The following is a 22,162-nucleotide window of genomic DNA, read 5'->3' as shown; positions in this document are numbered from 1 at the left end:
CAGTTCAGTTTCTCCAAAGAATCCAGTTCTCCTGCTCTGTGGGGGCAGGGAGCATGCTTCAGCCCCCTGGGTGGGTGGGGCTCTTGAGAGACTTGTGACGTCAAATGCTAAATCTTTGTGAACTTCATCAGAAAGAATTGGCTTTCTTTTCTTGGTCATGCCATACAGCAAGTGGGATCTTAGTTCCCCACCAGGGATCAAACCCACAACTGCGATGGGAGTTCAGAGTCTTAACCAATGGATCACCAGAAGCATCCCTGGCTTGCCTTCATAGGTCTCTCATCTCGGCCCTCACTGGTGTTCCCTTCTACAAGAACATGCTGCTAATTCCCCTTTTTCCCTCTGCTTCCTCCCCCCCCCCCCGCCCCTGCCCGTTTCAGCTATCTATTCATTTTTAAAGTTAATTTATTTATTTTAATTGAAGCTACTTACTTTACAATATTATGGTGGGTTTTGCCATACAGTGACATGAATCAGCCGTGGGTATACATGTGTCCCCCATCCAGAACCCCCCTCCCACCTCCCTCCCCATCCCATCTCTCAGGGATGTCCCAGTGCACCAGCTTTGAGTGCCCTGTTTCATGCATCAAACGTGGACTGGTCATCTATTTCACATATGGTAATATACATGTTTCAATGCTATTCTCTCAAATCATCCCACCCTTGCCTTCTCCCACAGAGTCCAAAAGTCTGTTCTTTATATCTGTGTCTCTTTTGCTGTCTTGCTTATAGGGTCATCGTTACCATCTTTCTAAATTCCATGTGAGTCAGAAAAACACCAATACAGTATATTAATACATATATATGGGATTTAGAAGGATGGTAACGATGACTCCCTCTGCTTTTATCTTTCAGGTGGCACAGTGATGAACCTGTCTGCTGATGCAGGAGACTTGGTTTCCATCCCTAGGTTGGGAAGATTGCTTAGGGAAGGATATGCCGGTCCACCCCAGTATTCTTGCCTAGAAAATCTCACAGACAGAGGAGCCTACTGGGCTGAAGTCATGGGGCTGAGAAAGAGTCAGACACAACCAGGCGCACACACACACAAACATTGTGATCAGAGAAACAAGTGTCTTCATGCCCTCTGGAGCATTTTCCCCAACCATACACGCAATTATGAGAGGTAAGTGAAACTGACTAACCCAAACTATGAGATTCGAGATGAGAAAAGGACTGAGTTTGGAGGCATTTTGCAAACATGTGTGCCTGTACCTTTTCACAGGTTTGGGAGCACTAATCATTAAACCCTATCTGAAATACTGAGAAAATAAATTTAAGTTTGGAATTTATCCCACTGCCTATGCCACTTTTTAAATATCAGAGCAAAATGGAAAGGAGATATGGCTTGCTATTAAACCTGCAAGTATTGTGATGACATGAGAAAGAGAGTCACTGAATGTATAAAAAGGTTAGATGGTTTATGCAGTCCAGTGGGTCTGTTTTCTTTGTCTTTAAGACAATGCCCAGACCATCTTCAAGGGTGCCTTCATCAGTGGACTGTGTCTGCAGAACCAGATAGAAAATAGCTATAGTCAATTCAAGGATCAACAGAATGGAAACCCACTCAATCAACAAGCTAATAATCAATTTGTCTGAATTCAACCAGTAGTTTTGCAAATAGCTGGCAGGTTTGACGGTTAAATTACCTCACCCTCAGCTCTCTCCCCTACTCAGGCAGGAAATGGCATGTTTGTGTTTTATAAGGGAAAAAAATTAAGAAGAAAGGGTTAACGGTAGCCTCAATGTTTAAAAACACATTTTAGCTAAAATGTCTAATGAAGAGTGTGGTGTCTTAATGATTTAACAGATCCAAAAGCAATGCTTTCTTACTGCAACTGATCATAGTTCAAGGCCTGCTAGCCAAGCATGAAGTTTTGTTAATGAGAATTATAAGCATATTGTCAGGGCCCCGGATACTGCTATTAAAATGTCCCTAATCACATTCTTTAAGCAAAATTGGATAATCACAACAAATTGACTTTTTCACTCAGATGATGAGCCTTTCCATTTGATAGAAGGGTTCATAAGTAATTTAACTCAGAGTTAATTGATACAAGACATCATTGTCACCAAACTTTACAACAACAGAATAAACTCTAAGCATTAAATATTTTTCTTTGGAATTGACTCTGCATGGACTGAAGGGTTTTCCCACTCTGTAGCGAACTGTTATGACCCCCTGAAGCACTAAATGTATAATCTTCTAGTGAAACGGGGCTGAGGCTGCTCTAGCTTATAGAGTTGACCTGGTTATTTGAGACCTTATTCTTCCTTCCAGTCTGTTCTGGTTTCCATGCGAGAGGTTACCCAGCTCCTACTTTATAGCCATGGACTCTCAACCCTTCAGTAGGACCACAGCCTATAGGAATCTGCAGGACTGAACACACTTACAGTATGAGGGTCAGGAGAGTGGTGGGGGACAGTCATTTTGATTTTCTTTCAAAATCACTAGTTGGGGTTCCATTTAAATTCTCCATCATTTACAGGGCGTTTAGTGATGCCTAATGGCTGAGCACTGAAGAAGTAATGTTTTTGAACTATGGTGTTGCAGAAGACTCTTGAGAGTCCCTTGGACTACAAGGAGATCAATCCAGTCCATCCTAAAGGAAATCAGTTCTGAATATTCATTGGAAGGACTGATGCTGAAGCTGAAGCTCCAATACTTTGGCCACCTGATGTGAAGAACTGACTCATTTGAGAAGACCCTGATGCTGGGAAAGGTTGAAGGCAGGAGGAGAAGGGGATGATAAAGGATGAGACGGTTGGGTGGCATCACTGATTCGATGGACATGAGTTTGAGCAAACTCTAGGAGTTGGTGAAGGCAGGGAAGCCTGGCATGCTGCAGTCCATGGGGTCAAAAAGAATCAGACATGACTGAGCAACTGAACTGAACTGAACTGAGTGGGCAAAGTGGGATGATATGGTGTGTAACAAGATAGATGCTAGAAATACAGATTTGAGCAATACTGATTATCAATCAGAATTGTATCATGATTGGGGGGCAGATAAGTATGTAAAAATTTTTTAGAAAGTATGTTTTATTCTATAGGAAAAGAGTAAAAATTTAAGGTCCCCTTTCCTAAACAATTTGTGGCTTCACTGACCCATTTCACAAATATTTACGCCAGTCCTATCCTCTACCTGAGATCATTGTCATTTTTGAGATTGCACCCAAGAGATTGTACTGCATTTTGGACTCTTTTGCTGACTATGAGGGCTACTCCATTTCTTCTAAGGGATTCTTGCCCACAGTAGTAGATATAATGGTCACCTGAATTAAATTTGCCTATCCCCGTCCATTTTAGTTCACTGATTCCTAAAATATCAATGTTCACTCTTGACATCTCCTGTGTCAATAAGCCTACAGGACAAGAGGGGGCAGTGAGTGAGTAGGGAATAACCCTTGGGTACCTCTGGGAAGCCTTCTTCAATGACCTACACTCAAGTCAAGGCATGAATGTTGAAGCTTACACTTCAGCGTACACGTACAGTGTCTACATCATATATCTTCTCAGAGCTATGGATATCCTTCATGGGCATCAGGATCCTCACCACCCCCCACCCCCCACAGCCACAGATCCTCCAAGGAGAATTACTGAAGTGCCTAGAGCTGTGGCTCACCAGGGACTAAGTACACACAACTCTGGAGGGAACTATGAGCTTTCCGGAGGCAGGGTGTCGCCCAACAGGTTCTTGAGGGGCAGGCAGAAGGAGGAAAGGATTAAGGCAGAACAGTGGATTACCAAGGCAGGGTCACCTAGCTCTGCAGTTGGAATGTGTATAAGCAGGTACAATCATTTGGGGAAGCATCTGCCTCACTCATTCACACTGCCAAAACTTGCCTGGGAACCAGAAAAAGATGTGGCTCCGCACACCCTGGCCTTGCATCCTTAGCAGCTGGATCGAACGTTCCTGCTTCTGCTCTTGACCTGGACCTTGTCCTGAAGAGACTTTTCTGCTCATCCAGCAAGGACACAAGTCCCTTAAAGGCTTAAATACTTAATTTCAGTAACGAAGTAAAATGAAAGCAGGGGGACCTCTTTCTATCTATGAAAGACCATTAAACTCGGGTGTCAAATTATCTGCTGCTAAATAAAGTGCTTTAATTTTCAGCCAGAGTGTGTGGGGTGTGTCTTGAATTATCTTCTTGGGCCCCCGGGGCCTGACTTCTCTCCACTCTCAGTGTCACGATCCAGTCACCAGTTCTCGGAGGAGAAGGCACTTTGCCGTCAAGTCTCAGAGACCTCTGATGTTGGGTTTTAGGTCACCCTGTATAATTTTTGGCTCCTTCTCCAGAGAAATCTAAAGGCTCAGGAGCTGGAAAGCCTATACTTAGCTGGACCTGTTTCTCCCCTCCCTATTAATTTCTTCCGATTCATATTCACTTGAGCACCATTAAAGAAAGTTCTGCCCTTAGCAACTTCAGTACATGTATCTGCTTTTCTAGTTCAGGGGTCTCTGAGGTGGGTGCATATTCCTCACTGTGGGGCATACAAGATGTTCCATTGGGGTGTGGTAATCATATAGTGAATTTCATATTTGTTTTATTTTTTGATTACTCTTTCTTCATCTATACGTTTGTTTTAAAAGGTATGCAAGATGATACAATAACATGTGTGTGTGCACGTATATGATACTTGCTCAGTTGTTTTGTTGTCATTGATTAGTGGCTAAGTCATTTCTGATTCTTTTTAACCCCGTGGACTGTAGCCTGCCAGGCTCCTCTGTCCGTGGAATTTCCCAGGCAAGAATACTCGAGTGGGTTGTTATTCTGTTCTCCCGGGGATCTTCCTGACCCAGGAACTGAAGCCCTGTTTCCTGCACTGGGGCTTCCCTGGTGGTGCTAGTGGTAAAGAACCTGCCAGCCAATGCACCAGATGTAAGAGACATGGGTTCGATTCCCGGGTTGGGAAGATCCCCTGGAGGAGGGTAGGGCAACCCACTGCAGTATTCTTGCCGGGAGAATCCCATGGACAGAAGAGCCTGGCAGGCCACGTGTGGTCCACAGCATCGCAAAGCGTCAGACACAACTGAAGTGACCTACCACATATGCACTCCTGCATTGGCAGGTGGGTTCTTTAACTACTGAGCCACCCAGGAAGCCTGCTCAATTGTTTATATGTATATAGTCCAAAGGGAGCTGGCAGCTCAGACAGTAAAGAATCCACCTGCAATGCAGGAGACCTGGGTTCAATCTGGGCTGGGAAAATCCCCTGGAGGAGAGCATGGCAACCCACTCCAGTATTCTTGCCAGGAGAATCCCCATGGACAGAGGAGCCTGGCGGGCTGCAGTCCATAGGGTCACAAAGAGTCGGACACGACTGAGCGACTAAGCACAGCACAGCACATATAATCCAAAGCATTCATAGATTCCCATCGCAGCCTAACAGATGCGGCCTCTTGTCTTTTGCTCATTCATTCACTCATATATCCAATCCTTCTTTCACTTATGCATTTACTTTACAAATATTTAGTGAGTACCTTGTAGGTGACAAGCCTTTGCTGAGTGCTAAGGATATGTAGATGAACAGAGCGGAATACCCCCCCTTGGATAGCTTACCATCTGGTGGGAGAGGTAGAAATTCAAAAGCATAAGCACAGTACAAAATGATGCGTGCTGACGAGAGTCTGGACATGGTGCTCCCTGAGCAAAGAGGAAGGAACAGCTAACACCGAACTGAACAAGATCAGGACAGCAGTTATCACAGAGACACTCTGCGGCTGAGGGCCTTTCAAGCAGAAGACGCCAGGACGAAGGCCTAGATGCGTGAGAGCGCGTGACACGATGGATAATGGCATACCAGCACAAGACATCGGAAGTGTGGCTCAATTACAATGCGCTTAGGGTGGCGGGTGGCATGGGATGAGGGTGGGAATGGCAGGCAGGAAGTGGTAGGAGCTAGAAGGTGGCCTGGGTCATGTGAATCCATGTGTACAAATATTGTCTGGTTTGGATTTCCTCTTCCAGGCCCCTTCTGCAATTAAGGGTGGTCCCCAGGCCAGCACTGTAAATATCACCCAGAAGCTTGTTAGAAACACTGAGTCTCAGCAGGCATGTTCACACACAGGGGGTCTATGTTATAAAGAACACCAAAATCAAAATCGTGATTTTAACAAGATCCCCAGGTAAGTCTCCTTCATGATAAGTTTGAGAAGTAAAGGGCAGATATGGGCTCAAGAGTCCAAGTATTGAGATTCACACTTGGCACCACTAGCAGAGCGATCATAGGCAAGTTTCTTAACCTCTCTGTCAATAAAATCACTTTCATTTATAAAATCAGTCTAAAAGAATTTTCTACTTCCCAGGATTGGAGTAAAGATTTAAACTTGGAATCCACCTAAAATTGGGAACCTGCTGTAAAGCACAGGGTGCTCTGTGGTGACCTAGATGGATGGCATTGGCTTGGGGTTGGAGGGAGGTCCCAGAAGGAGGGGATACATGCATGCATATTGCTGATTCACTTCATTGTATAGCAGAAATCAACGCAACATGGTAAAGCAATTATACGCCAATTAAAAAAAAACCCAACAAACAAAAGACCTTGGTGCAGTACCTGACCCCTAGGAAATGATCAGTGAGTATCGAATACAAATCATCAATTTTTTTCATCACTCAATTATTCAGAGCTCTTGTCTCTGCTTGCTGCGTGTAGCATTCCTACAGTGCTTTGCCTATGCAAAGAGCAAAGATGACCGAAGGATTCTGAGCTTAATAAATAATCAAGCTGGTGCTGATTCCCACCCAGTCCACTTTCAGAAAGCAGTTTGCAATTTTCAAGCACCTGTGATGAGATAAGGCGTGATGGAATTTACAAACATTTTGATCTTCACAATAGAAATAGTATCTCCATTGCCGCCTGATGTGAAGATCAAACTCACTGGAAAAGGCCTTAGTGCTGGGAAAGATGGAGGGCAAGAGGAGAAGGGGGCAGAGGATGAGATGGTTGGATGGCATCACTGTCTCAATGGACATGAGTTTGAGCAAACCCTGAAAGATAGCAAGGGACAAGAAAGCCTGGTGTGCTGCAGTTCATGGGGTAGACATAGAGACTGACAATATTTTTCTGATGAGCAAATTGAGTCTCTAGAAACTGAATAAACTGTCTATGGTCATGCAATTAGTAAACAGCAGACCTAGGATTCTGCCTATGATTCAACACTTGGACTCAGTGCTGGTCACTGATTAACTGGGCAGGGCAGAAGCCACATCGAATATGAAGAGGTGAAGTCCAAGTTCTTATATAAAGCATATACTATATTGCTGCCTCTGTAGTCATTGGTTCGAGTTCCTTAAGCAAGAATTGAGGAAGGAGATGACTGACATATTCCTAATTATTGAGAGCTTTGGAGGAAAGGCCTTTTGTGGGCTTTCACGTGGGACACAAATATCTTTTACATTCTGGGTCCATTCTGGGAAGTCTATGACTTCTCCTAAACTCTTTGCCATCAATATTCTAACCTTGTTTTCATCCAGTCCTAAATCACCTTGACAAATCACTTTCCAAATTGGACGGTAAAAAATACTGCTGGATGTTTTACCCTCCTGAGAGATCTCCCTTCTCCACAAGAAGTGGAGGGATAACCAGTTGACTCAGGCATTGGTTCAGGTCATGAGCCCCAGTGAAGCTGGTCACCGTGGTGGCAAAGAAAACAGCTCAAGTCATGTGATATTAAGAGACTCTCTTTAAAAACAAACAAACAAAATGGCATACAATTTTTCAAGGGTGCTTTCCATTTCCAGTTATTGCAAATATTGGCTATATCCCCCATACTATACAGTACAGCCTTGAGCCTACCTTATATCCCATAGTTTGTGCCTCCCACTCCCCATCCCTGTATTGCCTCTCTCCCCCATTTCAAGAGGTAGCACAGATGAAGGTGGTTCCCTGTCCTGAAAGTCATGATTTTCTTCCAGAATTCTAAGGGTCTGTGTTGACACTTGTGGGGCTTTCCAAAGGTTCCTTCCAGGCTCCTTATTCATCCCAGGAATCTCCAACATCAGGCTTCCCTGGTGGCTCAGACGGTAAAGAAGTCAAGTGAAAGTTGTTCAGTGGTGTCCAACTCTTTGCAACCTCATGGACTAACAGTCCATGGAATTCTCCAGGCCAGAATACTGGAGTGGGTAGCCTTTCCCTTCTCCAGAGGATCTTCCCAACTTAGGGATCAAACCTAGGTTTCCTTCATTGCAGGCAGATTCTTTACCAGCTGAGCCACAAGGGAAGCTCAAGAATACTGGAGTGGGTAGCCCAGCCCTTCTCCAGGGAATCGTCCCAACCCAGGAATTGAACCTGTGTCTCCTGCATTGCAGGCAGATTCTTTACCAACTGAGCTATCAGGGAAGCCCTGTCTGCAATGAGGGAGACTTAGGTTCTATCCCTGAGTCTCCACCTCTGCACCATTCAAGTATTTAATGTTAGCACTAATTTCTGAAATTCTTTCAGGAATTACTGCTTCTGAACAGGTCACTGGGGGTCCATTTAGCCCTTCCTAATATAATTACCCTTAATCGATAGCTAAGAAAATAAAATGGAGACTTCTACCAGTTGTTAAACCTATGTGCCATGCTAAGTCACTTCAGTTGTGTCTGACTCTGTGACCCTATGGACTGTAGCCCACCAGGTTCCTGTGTCCATGGGATACTCCAAGCAAGCATACTGGAGAGGGTTGCCATGCCCTTCTCCAGGGGATTTTCCTGACCAGGGATCAAACCCGCGTCTCTTAAGTCTCCTACTTTGGCAGGTGGGGTCTTTACCACTAGCCTGCTAAATCTACGACTTCCCTGGTGGCTCAGATGGGAAAGCATCTGCCTACAATGTGGGAGACCCGGGTTCAGCCCCTGGTTTGGGGAAGACCCTCTGAAGAAGGAAATGGCAACCCACTCCAGTGTTCTTGCCTGGAAAATCCCATGGATGGAGGAGCGTAGTAGGCTACAGTCTATGGGGTTGCAAAGAGTCAGACACGACTGAGCAACTTCACCCTCTCACTCACTGCTAAATCTGTAATTTGCAGTTATATATTTAAGAGCTAATGACATAACCACGTGTAGATCTGAGGGCCTATTGAACTCCACTTGATTCATTAAACAAATTCATCACTTGCTCTCCATAATCTCCCACTCTACCTATGGCACTCAGATAGCTTATCAGATCTCCTGGTATCGGTTTTACTTTTTGTTTAACAGTCTCCAAAATCTAGGCATTATCCTTTTTTTTTTTTTTTTTAAAGTGTACAGTTAGCTTGGCAAAGATTTGTTTTGGAAGGAATTTGAGGATACACAGGCATATATATATACGCAAGTGTGTGTCTCCGTCTATTAATTATCTGTTAAGTATCCATCTATCTATCTAGTAATGTTGTAGGTCCTCTGTGTCCTTGTTTTTGTTTCCTTAAGGGCACCTAGACTCCCCTTCAAACAATGGGCTCTGTATAACCTGACTTAGATCTGGAAATCATTGTGAGTCTTCTTCTATTTATCAAATCTGGTTTTTCCTGATTACACAAATCATGTGACAATATAGGCAGGTGAGTCAACCCAAGGAATACCACATCTACCCATCATAATAGAAGCCTATAAATCCAGGGACCTTAATTTCTAGTGTAGCCCTCCTGGCCCATAAAGTAATTACATAAACCTTAACTCTGATGATTAAATGCAGCCACCTCTTTTTGCTTTCCCATCAGCCCATCAACACTGGTTTCCAGAGGACAGTCCCTGTCGAGTCTCTCAAAGACACAGGAACTTCCCTACCCATGAGTCTGTATGGCCTTCTTGAATAAAATGTTCTTGCTCTCAGTTTTTATCAACCTTCACTCATCAAAGCTGTGAACCCATATGTAAGATAATATCTCTGCAGAATAAATAGTGTAGAGTCAGAAAGATGATTTAAACTCAAGGGAAGATTATGAAGACATACTGATAACCCTAGTAGGAGGAAGATAAGTACTTCTGATGTTCTTAATGAGATTGAGATAAAACATTTGCCAGATACAGAGCTGATCCATTAAGAAAATTACATCAGGACCAGCGACTGCAATTGGAATGACCATCTGATGCAATTTCCAGCAATCTATTGCCATTCTTTGAAACCCATCCATCTCTGGTATTCGCCAAACCTCTGCTGTCTCAAGTCATTAATAGTGCCACTATTCTTTTCCATTTTTCAGAAATGGTTTGCTATTTGGTTAAATAAAAGGAACTTCAAGGACATCTGTTCAGCCCATTCTTCTAATTGCCAAATACAGTTATTTCAACACATATGGATTATTTTTAACACATATGAATTGGAAATATAACTTCAGTAATGTTTTAGGAGCCCAGGGAGAAGTAGTGAGATGGACTTGGGTTAAAACTCCACTCTAGGGATTTCCCTGGCCGTGCAGTAGTTAAGACTCCATGCCTCCACTGCAGGGGGTGTGGGTTCCATCCCTGGTTGGGGAACTAACATCCCACGTACCATGGGACCAAAAGGAAAAAATCTCCAACCTAGCTGCTGGAAGGTAATAACATCCTATGCCCTAGGATTAGTAGTAACTCAGAGCCACTCTTTAATAATTCCCAAAGAGCAAGCCCATTTATCCTTCTCAATGGTTACACATCCTTTTGTCAAAGGCTAGGATAAGATTTCTCTTGCCCTAGCCTTTCACAAGGCTGCCCTGATATTGTTAGGGAGTTGGTTGGAAGCCATTTGATGAATTCATTGCTAAATCCCTATGCCCTGAAGTCCTCTACGTTACATCAAGCAGTTTTTCACATCTAAACCTCACCCAGAATGGGCAAATATTGAGTGAACATTTCAATCACCCAACAAGAGCAAGAACCAAAAAATTAGAACTAGGAATAACTTTTGAAGTAACAAATTAAATCCAGGCACTCTGATGAGTTTGACTCATGTCAGTGAATTCAGACTGATCTGATCTTGTGGGATTCCTTCCTGGGTCAAGCTCATTGAGAATCCATTTGCACCTATTTTCCTTGGTGCTATTTTCTTCTATAAAGCAACAAATTTCTGTCATTCTTTTGTTATATAACCATTCTCCTCACAGCTCTGACACTGTAATTGGTACCTTGGGTCATGGTGGGATCTGAGTTGACAGCTCTGGGAACTCTGATAGTTGAAGGAATTACAGAGTCATCAATAAAAGGATAAACGGCCTCTTTAAAATGGAGGGGAAGGGACCTCTCTGGCTGGCAGAGGATAAGAAGCATGGGTTTGGAGTTTGCATATCCTCAGAATACTCTGAATCATCCCATAAATCCACGTTCTTGCTTTTGACATGCCAATCTGTCTCCAACCATGCCTCAACTTTCATATAGGAAACCCAGCGAGACTACTAATTCAAATGTCACTGACATTCAGCAACCAAAGAATTCATTTCTTTCTCTAATTTTTGGCTATCTCAGATCTGCAGCTGCAGGAGTTAAGAGGTTTTGTTTTGTTTTTTCTTTAACCCCGCCGTCATGGAATCTTTGTTTAGTCTGCCTGAGAACCAAGAATTTAGGGATTTGGGTTTGTCATCCTCTTTTGGGAACAAGCTGTGGTTAATTTCGAAGGTTCTTAACACTGACCCATTGTAGCTATCACTTAGTCATCCAAAGATCCTCAAGTGATAATTGGGTCTTGCCATCGCATGCCACAAGGAGCCACGTATTTATTCCCGAACTCTAATCAGAATCATTCCAGTCAGGATTCTTGACTGTAAAGGACAGAAGCTGACTCTGGGTAACCTAAGAAGTGAAAGTTGCTCAGTCTGACTCTTTGCGACCCCATGGACCATACAGTCCATGAAATTCTCCAGGCCAGAATACTAGAGTAGATAGCCTTTCCCTTCCCAGAGGATCTTCCCGACCCAGGAATCGAACCCAGGTCTCCCGCATTGCAGGTGGATTCTTTACCAGCTGAACCACAAGGGAAGCCCAGATAACACAAGAAGAAAGAGAAAAACTGTGAACAGGTATGGAAGCATGCTGAATTGCTTCAGTTGTCTGAAGCTTTGTGATCTTATGGACTGTAGTCCGCCAGGCTCCTCTGCCCATGGGATTCTCCACGCAATAATACTGGAGTGGGTTGCCGTGACCTTCTCCAAGGGATCTTCCTGACCCAGGGATTGAACTCACATCTCTTACATTTCCTGCATTGGTAGGTGGATTCTTCACCACTAACACCACCTGGGAAAATTGCGAGAAGGTTGGGGAACGGCAGCCATGATTTTAAAAGACGCTTACTCCTTGGAAGAAAAGTTATAAACAACCTAGATAGCATATTCAAAAGCAGAGACATTACTTTGCCAACAAAGGTCTGTCTAGTCAAGGCTAGGGTTTTTCCTGTGGTCATGTATGTATGTGAGAGTTGGACTGTGAAGAGAGCTGAGCACTGAAGAATTGATGCTTTTGAACTGTGGTGTTGGAGAAGACTCTTGAGAGTCCCTTGGAGTGCAAGGAGATCCAACCAGTCCATTCTGAAGGAGATCAGCCCTGGGTGTTCTTAGGAGGAATGATGCTAAAGCTGAAACTCCAGTACTTTGGCCACCTCATGCGAAGAGTTGACTCATTGGAAAAGACTCTGATGCTGGGAGGGGTTCAGGGCAGGAGGAAAAGGGGACGACAGAGGATGAGATGGCTGGATGGCATCACTGACTCGATGGACGTGAGTCTGAGTGAACTCCGGGAGTTGGTGATGGACAGGGAGGCCTGGCATGCTGCGATTCATGGAGTCACAGAGTCGGGCACGACTGAGCAACTGAACTGAACTGAACTGAACTGGGGAACTAGGCTTGGGGAAATAAGCAAAAGAAAAGGAAGGCCAGAAGTCTTGAGTTCAGCCAAAGTCTACCAAGATTCTGTCTGTAGACTATCTGTGCCAATGGACACTTACTACCACCCCTACTGGTATCACGGCCTCCAGCCACTCACTGCAGCCAACAAAGCCCTCTCAACTCTGTCCCCTCCTCCTCTGTAAACAATATCCACATCTCTGTGTCTTTGTATGACTTTCCCAGGACTCACAGTTCCAGGCTGGGCAAAATCTTTATCTTCCTCCCTAATTGTTCAAGATATTTCCCTAGGCAAGGATTTTGCCTTATGTACAGGTGCGTGCTCAGTCGCTCAGTTGTGTCCAACTCTTTGCGACCCCAGGGACTGTAGCCCACCAGAATCCTCTGTCTATGGAGTTTTCCAGGCACAAATACCGGAGCAGTTTGCCATTTCCCACTCCAGGGATCTTCCCAACCCAGGGATCAAACCTGCATCTCTTGCCTCTTCAGCATTGGCCAGCAGATTCTTTACCACTGAGCCACCTGGGAAGTCCGACATAAACACACAATCCCTGAATCAATGCAATCGACCCACCTTGGGTGGCATTATGCTGCAAGAATGTGAAACTCTTGCTTCTCAGCCTTAATAGTGATGATCCAACCGTGAAAGTTGCCCAGCCAGGCTCAGTCACTTTAAAATTCACCCCCAGTTCAGCAAAGCGCCCTGAGCCAAGCATAAAAGGAACATGTGTAAGTGTTTCTCCCAGTTATACCTCTTTGAGTGGAGTTCTTCACTCTGTGAAGCGGAACTCCTTTCTCTGGTCCTAAAGTTTCCGCATTGACATTTCAAAGGCATGTCCCTTGCCCCTATATTTTCTAAGTCCTGTTTGCGGGGCTGTGGCAAGCACAGTGGGAGTACAGCTCACTGACGATTGCCGTGTAGGAATAACCCAGAGGTCAGACGAAATGGTGTGACATTCTCCAAAGGGCTGCACAAGGGACTGGGACTTTCCAAAGCCCTGTTTCATTCAGTCCTCTCCGTGGGACACAGATTGAAATTACACTCCTTCTCAACTTTCATTCTCTTCCCATCTTCTCTGTTCACTATAAAGTGCCAAAAACATCACTAAGGAAATGGTCTCGAGGCTCTTTAGTGTGTGAAGACTTTTAAAAAGGAAAAAAGGGCGGATGTAGAAACAACATGCAGACACGGTGTGGGGAAGGGAGGGTGGGCCGAACTGAGAGAGTAGCCTTGGTATATAGACACTGCTGTTCAGTCCTCAGTCATGTTTGACTCTTTGCAGCCCCACAGACTGTAGCCTGCCAGGATCCTCTGTCCCTGGGAGGTTTTTTTTTTTTTTTTCTAGGCAAGAATACTGGGGTGGGTTGCCATTTCCTCCTCCAGGGGATTTTCCTGACCCAGAGATGGAACTCGTATCTCTGTGTCTCCTGCATTGCAGGCAGATTCTTTACTGCTGAGCCACCAGGGAAGCCCCAGTATACACATTATATGATGACTGCAATATATACAATATATCCACTACCGTGCAGAGTCGGACATGACTGAAGTGACGCAGCAGCAGCAGCAGTGGGAATCTGCTGCATGCAGAGGGAGCTCAGCTCCGTGCTCTGCGATGACCTAGGGAGGTGAGCTGGGGGCAGGCGGTGGGAGGGAGGCTTAAAAAGGAGGGGATACATGTATACGTACAGCTGATTCACTTCCTTGTTTAGCAGAAACTAACACAACATTATAAAGCAGTTATACTCCAAATTTCTAAAAAAGTCACCCATGATTGTCTTTTCCAGAAAGAACATTTAACAGGAAAGAAGAGATTCTATAGCAATTTTGAAAAAAGGCCCTGTCTAAAAGACCATATCATTCCTAACGAACAATTGGAAAATTAGGTAACCCTGATGTGTTATTCCCTCACTAGAGCTTAAGTCTTGCTCAGCTGCAAAGAGAATATGGACCTGATTAGAAAATTAGCTGAAAAATAATTTTTTTAAATTAAAAATTGAGTCTTTATAGGAATCAGATCTACATTCGAAATTTAGTTGTCACAGTAATTTGATACAGAAAATCACCTTTTGCCTATTTCAAATACAAATGTAAACTGCCGACAAAAGAAGGAAAGCATTTTACTCTAAGTTATAGATTTAAGAAGAGGAAACATACCTTGGCCTCATTAATAATCTCCATATTGATTCACCTTCTACAAAAGAGAAACTACTGTTCTCTGGGAACGTGGCATTTATTTCCTTCAACACCTCAAGCAAATAAATTCCAAGCAGATGCTCCTCATATAAAATGTGGGTTGGGGAAGATTTGTGTTCATATTTTAATCATTCAACTTTTTTTTTTTTTTTTTACACAGAATTAAAATAGATTGAGTTTCCCTCCATGGAAGAGAGGACATTGAGTCACTTGTTTGGAATTACTTCAAGGATAGCATGGGATGTATTCCACTCCCAGAGCCAAGTCACCAACCTTGCTGGTGAATACCCTCCCCAGCGGCCTTTCCAAGTTGGCAGAGCAGGGTAGAAGAGACAGAAAAATATTAGATATGTTTCCTATGAGCTGAAGTGCAGCCAAATAGCATACTTCCAGGCTATACTCTCACAGGCTGGCGTTCTGAAAGATGCAATTTCTCCATTTCCAAAACTCAACAATTTTTCAGTGGCACAGCATCGTTCCAATAAAACACTGGTATTTTAGTCATCTCTTTCTGAAGTACCATACTTTTATTTTGTAGGCGTCTCTAAATCACGTCAATTCACAAAAGATCAATTTCTTGCTGCTATAGTCAAATCAGATGTTACATGCACACACACACACACACCATGGGTTTTTTTTTTTCCTTGCTTGTGCCAGTTATTCATAGATTAGAAATTTGTAGTCAGAGTCACAAAGCTCCCTGAGGCAGAGAACAGGGCTAATAAATGCAGGCTACCTATCCAACTGCCCTATCCAATCCAGACCCAGGCTGCTTCCCTCCACCCTCCTTCCCAGCTCACAGCGCAAACTGTCTCTTCTTCAGGGAATGTTGTCTCTGTTACAGGAACTCTTGCCTAGCTCATCTTTGTAATTATTATTCGTCAGAGCTTATACAAGTGTGAAGGTGCTGATATCATCAAAACATATTTCACAAGTAACTATCTTTTATAGTTCCTGTAAAATCTTAGGGCTTCCCAGATGGCTCAGTGATAAAGGATCCACCAGCAGTGCAGGAGACTCAAGAGACACGAGTTCCATCCCTGAATCAGAAAGATCCCCTGGAGAAGGAGATGGCAACCCACTCCAGCGTTCTTGCCTGGAGCAAATCATGGACGGAGGAGCCTGCTAGGTTGCAGTCCATGGGGTCACGAAGAGTCAGACACGACTGAGCAACTTCACTTTTACTTTTCACTTTCATGCATTGGAGAAGGAAATGGCAACTCACTCCAGTGTTCTTGCCTGGAGAATCCCAGGGACAGAAGAGCCTGGAGGGCTACAGTCCAGGGGGTCGCAGAAAGTCAGACAGGACTTAGCAACTGAACAACAACAACACAGGTCTGGTAAAATCTTAGGACCGAGGGGATCTCAGGGGCACTGTGGTTCAACCAGCTCATTTTATATGTGGGGAAACCAAGGTTACCATAGTGTAAGTCAGTACACACAGATTCTAGGTCTTCTGCTACGGTTTGCATGCTCTTTGCTCTGCTTCAGGGGTAAGCAAAATTTTTCTTTAAAGGGCCAGACAACAAATAATTCAGGCTTTGTGGGCCATATACAATATCTGTCCATTTTTTACATACATTTAAAATTACAAAAACTATTCTTAGTTTTAAGGTCTTACAAAACCAGAAAGCAGGGACTTCTCTGGTGGCCCAGTGGTCAATAATCTGCCTACCACGACAGGGCATACAGGTTCGATCCTTGGTCCAGAAAGATTCCACATGCCATGCAGCAGTAAGCCCCTTTGCCACAATTGCTGTGGAGAAGGCAATGGCACCCCACTCCAGTACTCTTGCCTGGAAAATCCCATGGACAGAGGAGCCTGCTAGGCTGCAGTCCATGGGGTCATGAAGAGTCAGACACGACTGAGCAACTTCACTTTCACTTTTCACTTTCATGCACTGGAGAAGGAAATGGCAACTCACTCCAGTGTTCTTGCCTGGAGAATCCCAGGGACAGCTGAGCCTGATGGGCTGCCATCTATGGGGTCACACAGTGTTGAACACGACTGAAGCGACTTAGCAATAGCAGCCACAACTGCTGAAGCCTGAGCATGCGATAGAGCCCATGAGCCACAACAAGAGAAGCCCCTGCAATGAGACGCCCATGCACCGCAACAGAGAGTGGCCCCCTCTTGCTGCATCTAGAGAAAGTCTGTGGGCAATAACAAAGACCCAACACAAACAAACATAATTTTTTTAATTAAAAAACAGAAACAACAGACTGCAGACTGGATTTGACTCAAGGGCTATACTTGGCCAAGTCTTATTCTATTTCCTAATATATACATCAGTCATCAAAATAAGGGGAATGCTCTCATGCTTACAGGCCTGTGGACTGGTTGGGGTGTTTTGCTCCATGTGGCTCATTTTGGGGTCTCAACCAGAGAGGCAGTGACTACTTGAAGCATAGTCTTATTGTGAAGTTCAGAAGATCCCAAAGGAGTGAAGGAAAAAAACATGAAATGGCTGTTGAACTGCCTTAATTAGACTCAGAATTGCCAAACTGTGACCTTACCCACATTGCACAAGGCCAAGCCCCATATCAACAGAGCAGACTATACTTACCCCTTGGAGCTGATGAGTCAGGGAGTGACTCTGAAATGATGATGGAGAGGGCTTTTAGAAGATGGGGGTGGTGACATAGTTTTTAATCTCACTGAATCCTCCCATAAACATAGACACATCAGTTAAGATGGTAAATCAAAGACCTACAAATAAGATACCCCCATATGCTCCAAAAGGGAAGCAGTAGCAGCCATCAGACTTATAGAATTTAAGCCATCTTTGTGGAATGAAGCAGAATTAGGGCAATAAAGCGTTGGATGGCTCCCAGAAAAGGAGAAACTCAAAGTATCAAACAGCTACTCATTGAAAAGTACTACCCACTCCTGCCAGAGCATCACTATAACTGGGAGTTTTGTAAGATCCAATTCATGGATGCATGAAAGAAGCCTAAGGGATTTCCCTGGAGGCCCAGTGGTTAAGAATTTGCCTTCCAATGCAGGGAATATAGGTTCGGTCCCTGAAACTGAGATCCCATGCACCACAGGGCAGCCAAGCCTCACACCACAACTAGAAAAGTGCGCTCACCACGACTGCTGAGCCTGCGTGCTCAGCTAGAGAGCCCGCTCACTCTAGAGCTTGGGCTCTGCGGCTAGAAAAAGCCTGGGCACCACAGGAGGAGCCCACACAGGAAGACCCAGCGCAGCCGAAACACAGACTTCAAAGGGCAGCCTAACAGGAGCTCTGCAGCTTCTGGAGCAGCCTGAGCCCCATGAACTCTTAAACTGAATCCCTCTCCTGGGCAAAATTCCTTGTTGATGAGAAATTTCTGGGAGTAGAACCCAGTTTTGAGCAGAACAGGGATAACTAGGGTATGGGAAAAGAAAGTGCAGATAAAATTGAGGAACAGGAGAGATCTCAAAAAGAACACTACACACACACACACACACACACACACACACACACACATTTAGTTTCCTTTGTATAAATAATGAAAGTGGTTGTAATTTCAACTCTAGTTCTGCTTTCTGGGAGGAACCACCTGATACTCCTTTCCTTGGACAGCCATAATAAATTAACACAAACTGAGTGGCTTAAACCAACAGAAATTACTGTCTCATTGTTCTGGAAGCTACAAGTCTGAAATCAAGGGTCAGCAGGTTGGGCTCCCTCCGAAGCATCCTCGCTCCCTTTGCTTGGCTCCTCGCTCATCTTCCCTTGGCTCCTGGTGGCCCCCAGCACTGCAGGAGCAACACTTCAACATCTCCCCTCCATCCTCACGTGGTTTCTTCTCTCTCACTGTCTCCTCTGCCTCTGTGTCTCTCTCTCTTTTTTTTTAAATTTAATTTTATTTATTTTAATTGGAGGCTAATTACCTTATAATATTGTATTGGTTTTGCCATACATCAACGTGAATCCGCCACAGGTGTACATGTGTTCCCTGTCCTGAAACCCCCTCCCACCTCCCTCCCCATACCATCCCTCTGTGTCTCTTATGTGCCTTCTCTTCTTATAAGGATGCCAGTCCCTGGATTTACGGCATGATCACTTCATCCTAACTTCACGACATCTGCAAAGACCTATTTCCACATCAGGGCACAATCACATACCAGTGGTTATAACTTGGATATATTGTTTGGGGGTGGTGGTACACAAGTTGACCCCCTACACACTTGTATTTCCCCTAGACTGTCTCTCTGGATCTTCTTTGGGTCTTACCTTCTGAGGCTTTGAGCAATTCTACTCCCAAGTATTCACCCAAGAGAAATGAAAACATATGAGTACAAAGAGGACTCATACCAAAATGTCCTTAGCAGCCGTGTTAATTATTCGTAATAGCTCCAAACTGGAAAAAAAAAAATCGTAAGCCAAGTGTCAACTCATAACAGAGCTACTTAGCAATGCATGGCTGACAGCCTTCTTCTTCGTCTATTCACCCGGATTAATCTCAGCATCACATGGAGTAGGACATGGCACGGAAGAGCACGCTGCATTATTCTGTCTCTGTGAGGTCCAGCGACAGGGAAACTAAATCTGCTGCTGGGAATCAGCGATGGGGAAGAGCATGGTGAGCATCGAGCAACAGACTAGGGTGGGGATCAAGGGACGTTACTGGCATGATGAAAACATTACCCATCTAGTTTGGGGTAGCCTATAATGATACAACTTATTACACTGAACATTTAAGACCTCATCTCTTGTATAAGGTAAGTTTTACCTTAATTTAAACATAAAGCCCAAGTTTCTTCAGGTTGCTTGGAGTGCTTGCTAATACCTATCTTTTATTTATCTCTTTGGGCTTCTGAGGCAGTGCTAGTGGTAAAGAGCCTGGCTGCCAGTGCAGGAGACGCAAGAGACATGGGTTCAATCCCTGGGTCAGGAGATCCCATGGAGGAGGGCATGGCAACCCACTCCAGTATTCTTACCTGGAGAATCCCACGGACAGAGGAGCCTGGTGGGCTACAGTCCATAGAGTTACAAAGAGTTGGACATGACCAAGTGACTTCAGCACACACACTTCAGCAGCGCGCACATTTCTCTCTGACTTTATCTTTGCCTTAAACTCTGGGCACATATTCAGGTCTAATCCCGGTCATGGATGTTTGCACTACAAGTGTCCGTAGATCAATTCTCAGATCAAATCCAAATGCTATTCTGTATGCCTGTTTCATGTCACTCATCAGTCTCCAGAAGTCTTATACTGGTTTCTCGTCTGTTTCCCTCTCTAGACTATGTATTGCTGCGAAGCAGGGATCTTTTCTAGCTTGCTTGTCTCTGTATATCCAATGTCTAGAATAGTATTGACTGAATGAATCAATGAAAGAGAAAAGGAAGGAAGGAAACGCGAGAGCAGAATAGAATTTGGATTTGATCTGAGAATCACACTACAGACATTTGTAGGGCAAACATCTGTGACTGGGACTGGGCTTCCCTGGTGGCTCAGCAGTAAAGATTTCACCTGCCAATGCAGGAGACATGGGTTCAATCCCTGGGTCAGAGAGATCCCCTGGAGAAGGAAATGGCTGCCCACTCTGGTATTCTTGCCTGGCAAATCCCATGGACAGAGGAGGCGGGTGGGCTAGAGTCCATGGGATTGAGAAGAGCTGAACACGACAAAGACTAACCATGGTGAGATCAGGTACCTCGGAATCAGAAAAAAAATATGTAAGATTCCTGGCAAATTACCTAGGCCACCTCACTCTCTGGAGATTGGCTCGTGGAGGCTGAGCCTTCTGTGAGTCTGGCTCAGCTGGGAAGCAGGTGGCTAATCCAGCTGAGCTTAGATGAAGGCTTGAGACCCTGCTCCCAGATCTCTCACCTTCCTCCCAGACCAGCCGGCTAGCCCAGGCATGTCCTTCTCATGGGCATGGCAGAGATGTCCCAGTCCAAGTACAATCATTGGTATAGCTGTTCAGTCGCTAAATCGTGTCTGACTCTTTGTGACCCCATGGACTGCGGCAAGCCAGGCCTCCCTGACCCTCACCGTCTCCCAGACTTTGCCCAAGTTCACGTCCATTGAACAATGGACAGTGTGCAATCAGCGGACACTTTAATAAAACTTCCTCTTGTGTCAGGTATGTTGACATCCTATAAGTCAAATTAAGGCTTGAAAGCCTAAACCAGAAATCAAGGAGCCAGGAATATATTCTGTCACTTTGTGGGAGGAATTAGAAAGTCACATGCAAAGGGCGTGGATATAGGGCAGAGGGAAAGTGTTCCATGGATGCAATCTCTCATTCCCAGGTGGCGCAGTGGCAAGGCATCCACCTGCCCATGCAGAACACAAGGATTCAATCCCATGGTAGGGAAGATCCCCTGGAGGAGGAAACGGCAACCCACTTCAGTACTCTTGCCTGGAGTATTCCATGGAGAGGAGTCTGGGGGGTTACAGTCCATGGGGATGCAAAGCACAACTTAGCCACTGGGCATGCATGCATGCCTTTGGCCATAAGAGTGACTGTCAAATACAGTGGCTGTTTCAGTATAGGTGGCCCCTCCTTGTTTCTATGGAGACAGCTCAAGCCATGAGTATTATTAAGGATGAGTTTGAAGCAACCATTGCTACTCAGAAAGGTATTGTTGCTGCTGCTGCAGCTGCCTCCTAGTCCCCAAGGAAATGTTCTAAACATGGTAGTTTATTAATAATAAAGAAGATGGTCCCTGTGACAAGAAAAAAAAGAACATAGCATTCAATTGTGAAAATAAGTGGACTTCCCAGAGAATGTTGCACTGCACGCACATACAAACCAGGACTGTGAATATGGCTTCCGGAAACAACTCCGTAAAGTGAATACTGTAAACAACTTCAACTTCAAATCTGGAACACTGATGAACCACCATTGTCTGTGAGCTAAACGACACACGTGGCTCATCTGTCCGCAAGTAGGCGAGACTAAAGCTTCAGACCAAGGTTCCATCAATTGCCCAATAGTGACAAAGAGTCTCAGCCTTGTCACCCGGCAGGTAATCTCTATCAAGGGAAAAAGAAGCCAGTTCCAGGTGAGGATGAGACTGACAACGAGACGATGCTCTGGGCCCTGCCAGACTATGTAGGAAGAAGCACAGAAAGTTGGTTCTCTCCTTTGGGGAATGAACTGTTCCAGCTCTTTATTTGTTTTGATAGCAAAGTTATGCGTGAAGTTATGTGTAAAATGTGTTACATAAACAAATCTTCACAGTGGCACTGAG

General features: G+C 44.7%; 1 long non-coding RNA gene across 1 annotated transcript; it reads left to right on the top strand.

Moving 5' to 3' along the window:
- Positions 1-863: 863 nt before the first annotated feature.
- Positions 864-4,116, top strand: LOC132658573 (uncharacterized). The gene is made up of 2 exons (XR_009598388.1): positions 864-1,126; positions 2,490-4,116. It is a non-coding gene; the product is annotated as an uncharacterized LOC132658573 (long non-coding RNA).
- Positions 4,117-22,162: the final 18,046 nt, after the last annotated feature.

This window comes from Ovis aries, chromosome 24 (assembly GCF_016772045.2).
Source record: "Ovis aries strain OAR_USU_Benz2616 breed Rambouillet chromosome 24, ARS-UI_Ramb_v3.0, whole genome shotgun sequence".
Classification (NCBI taxonomy): Eukaryota; Metazoa; Chordata; class Mammalia; order Artiodactyla; family Bovidae; genus Ovis; species Ovis aries.
This window is presented reverse-complemented; position numbering and strand designations above follow the sequence as displayed.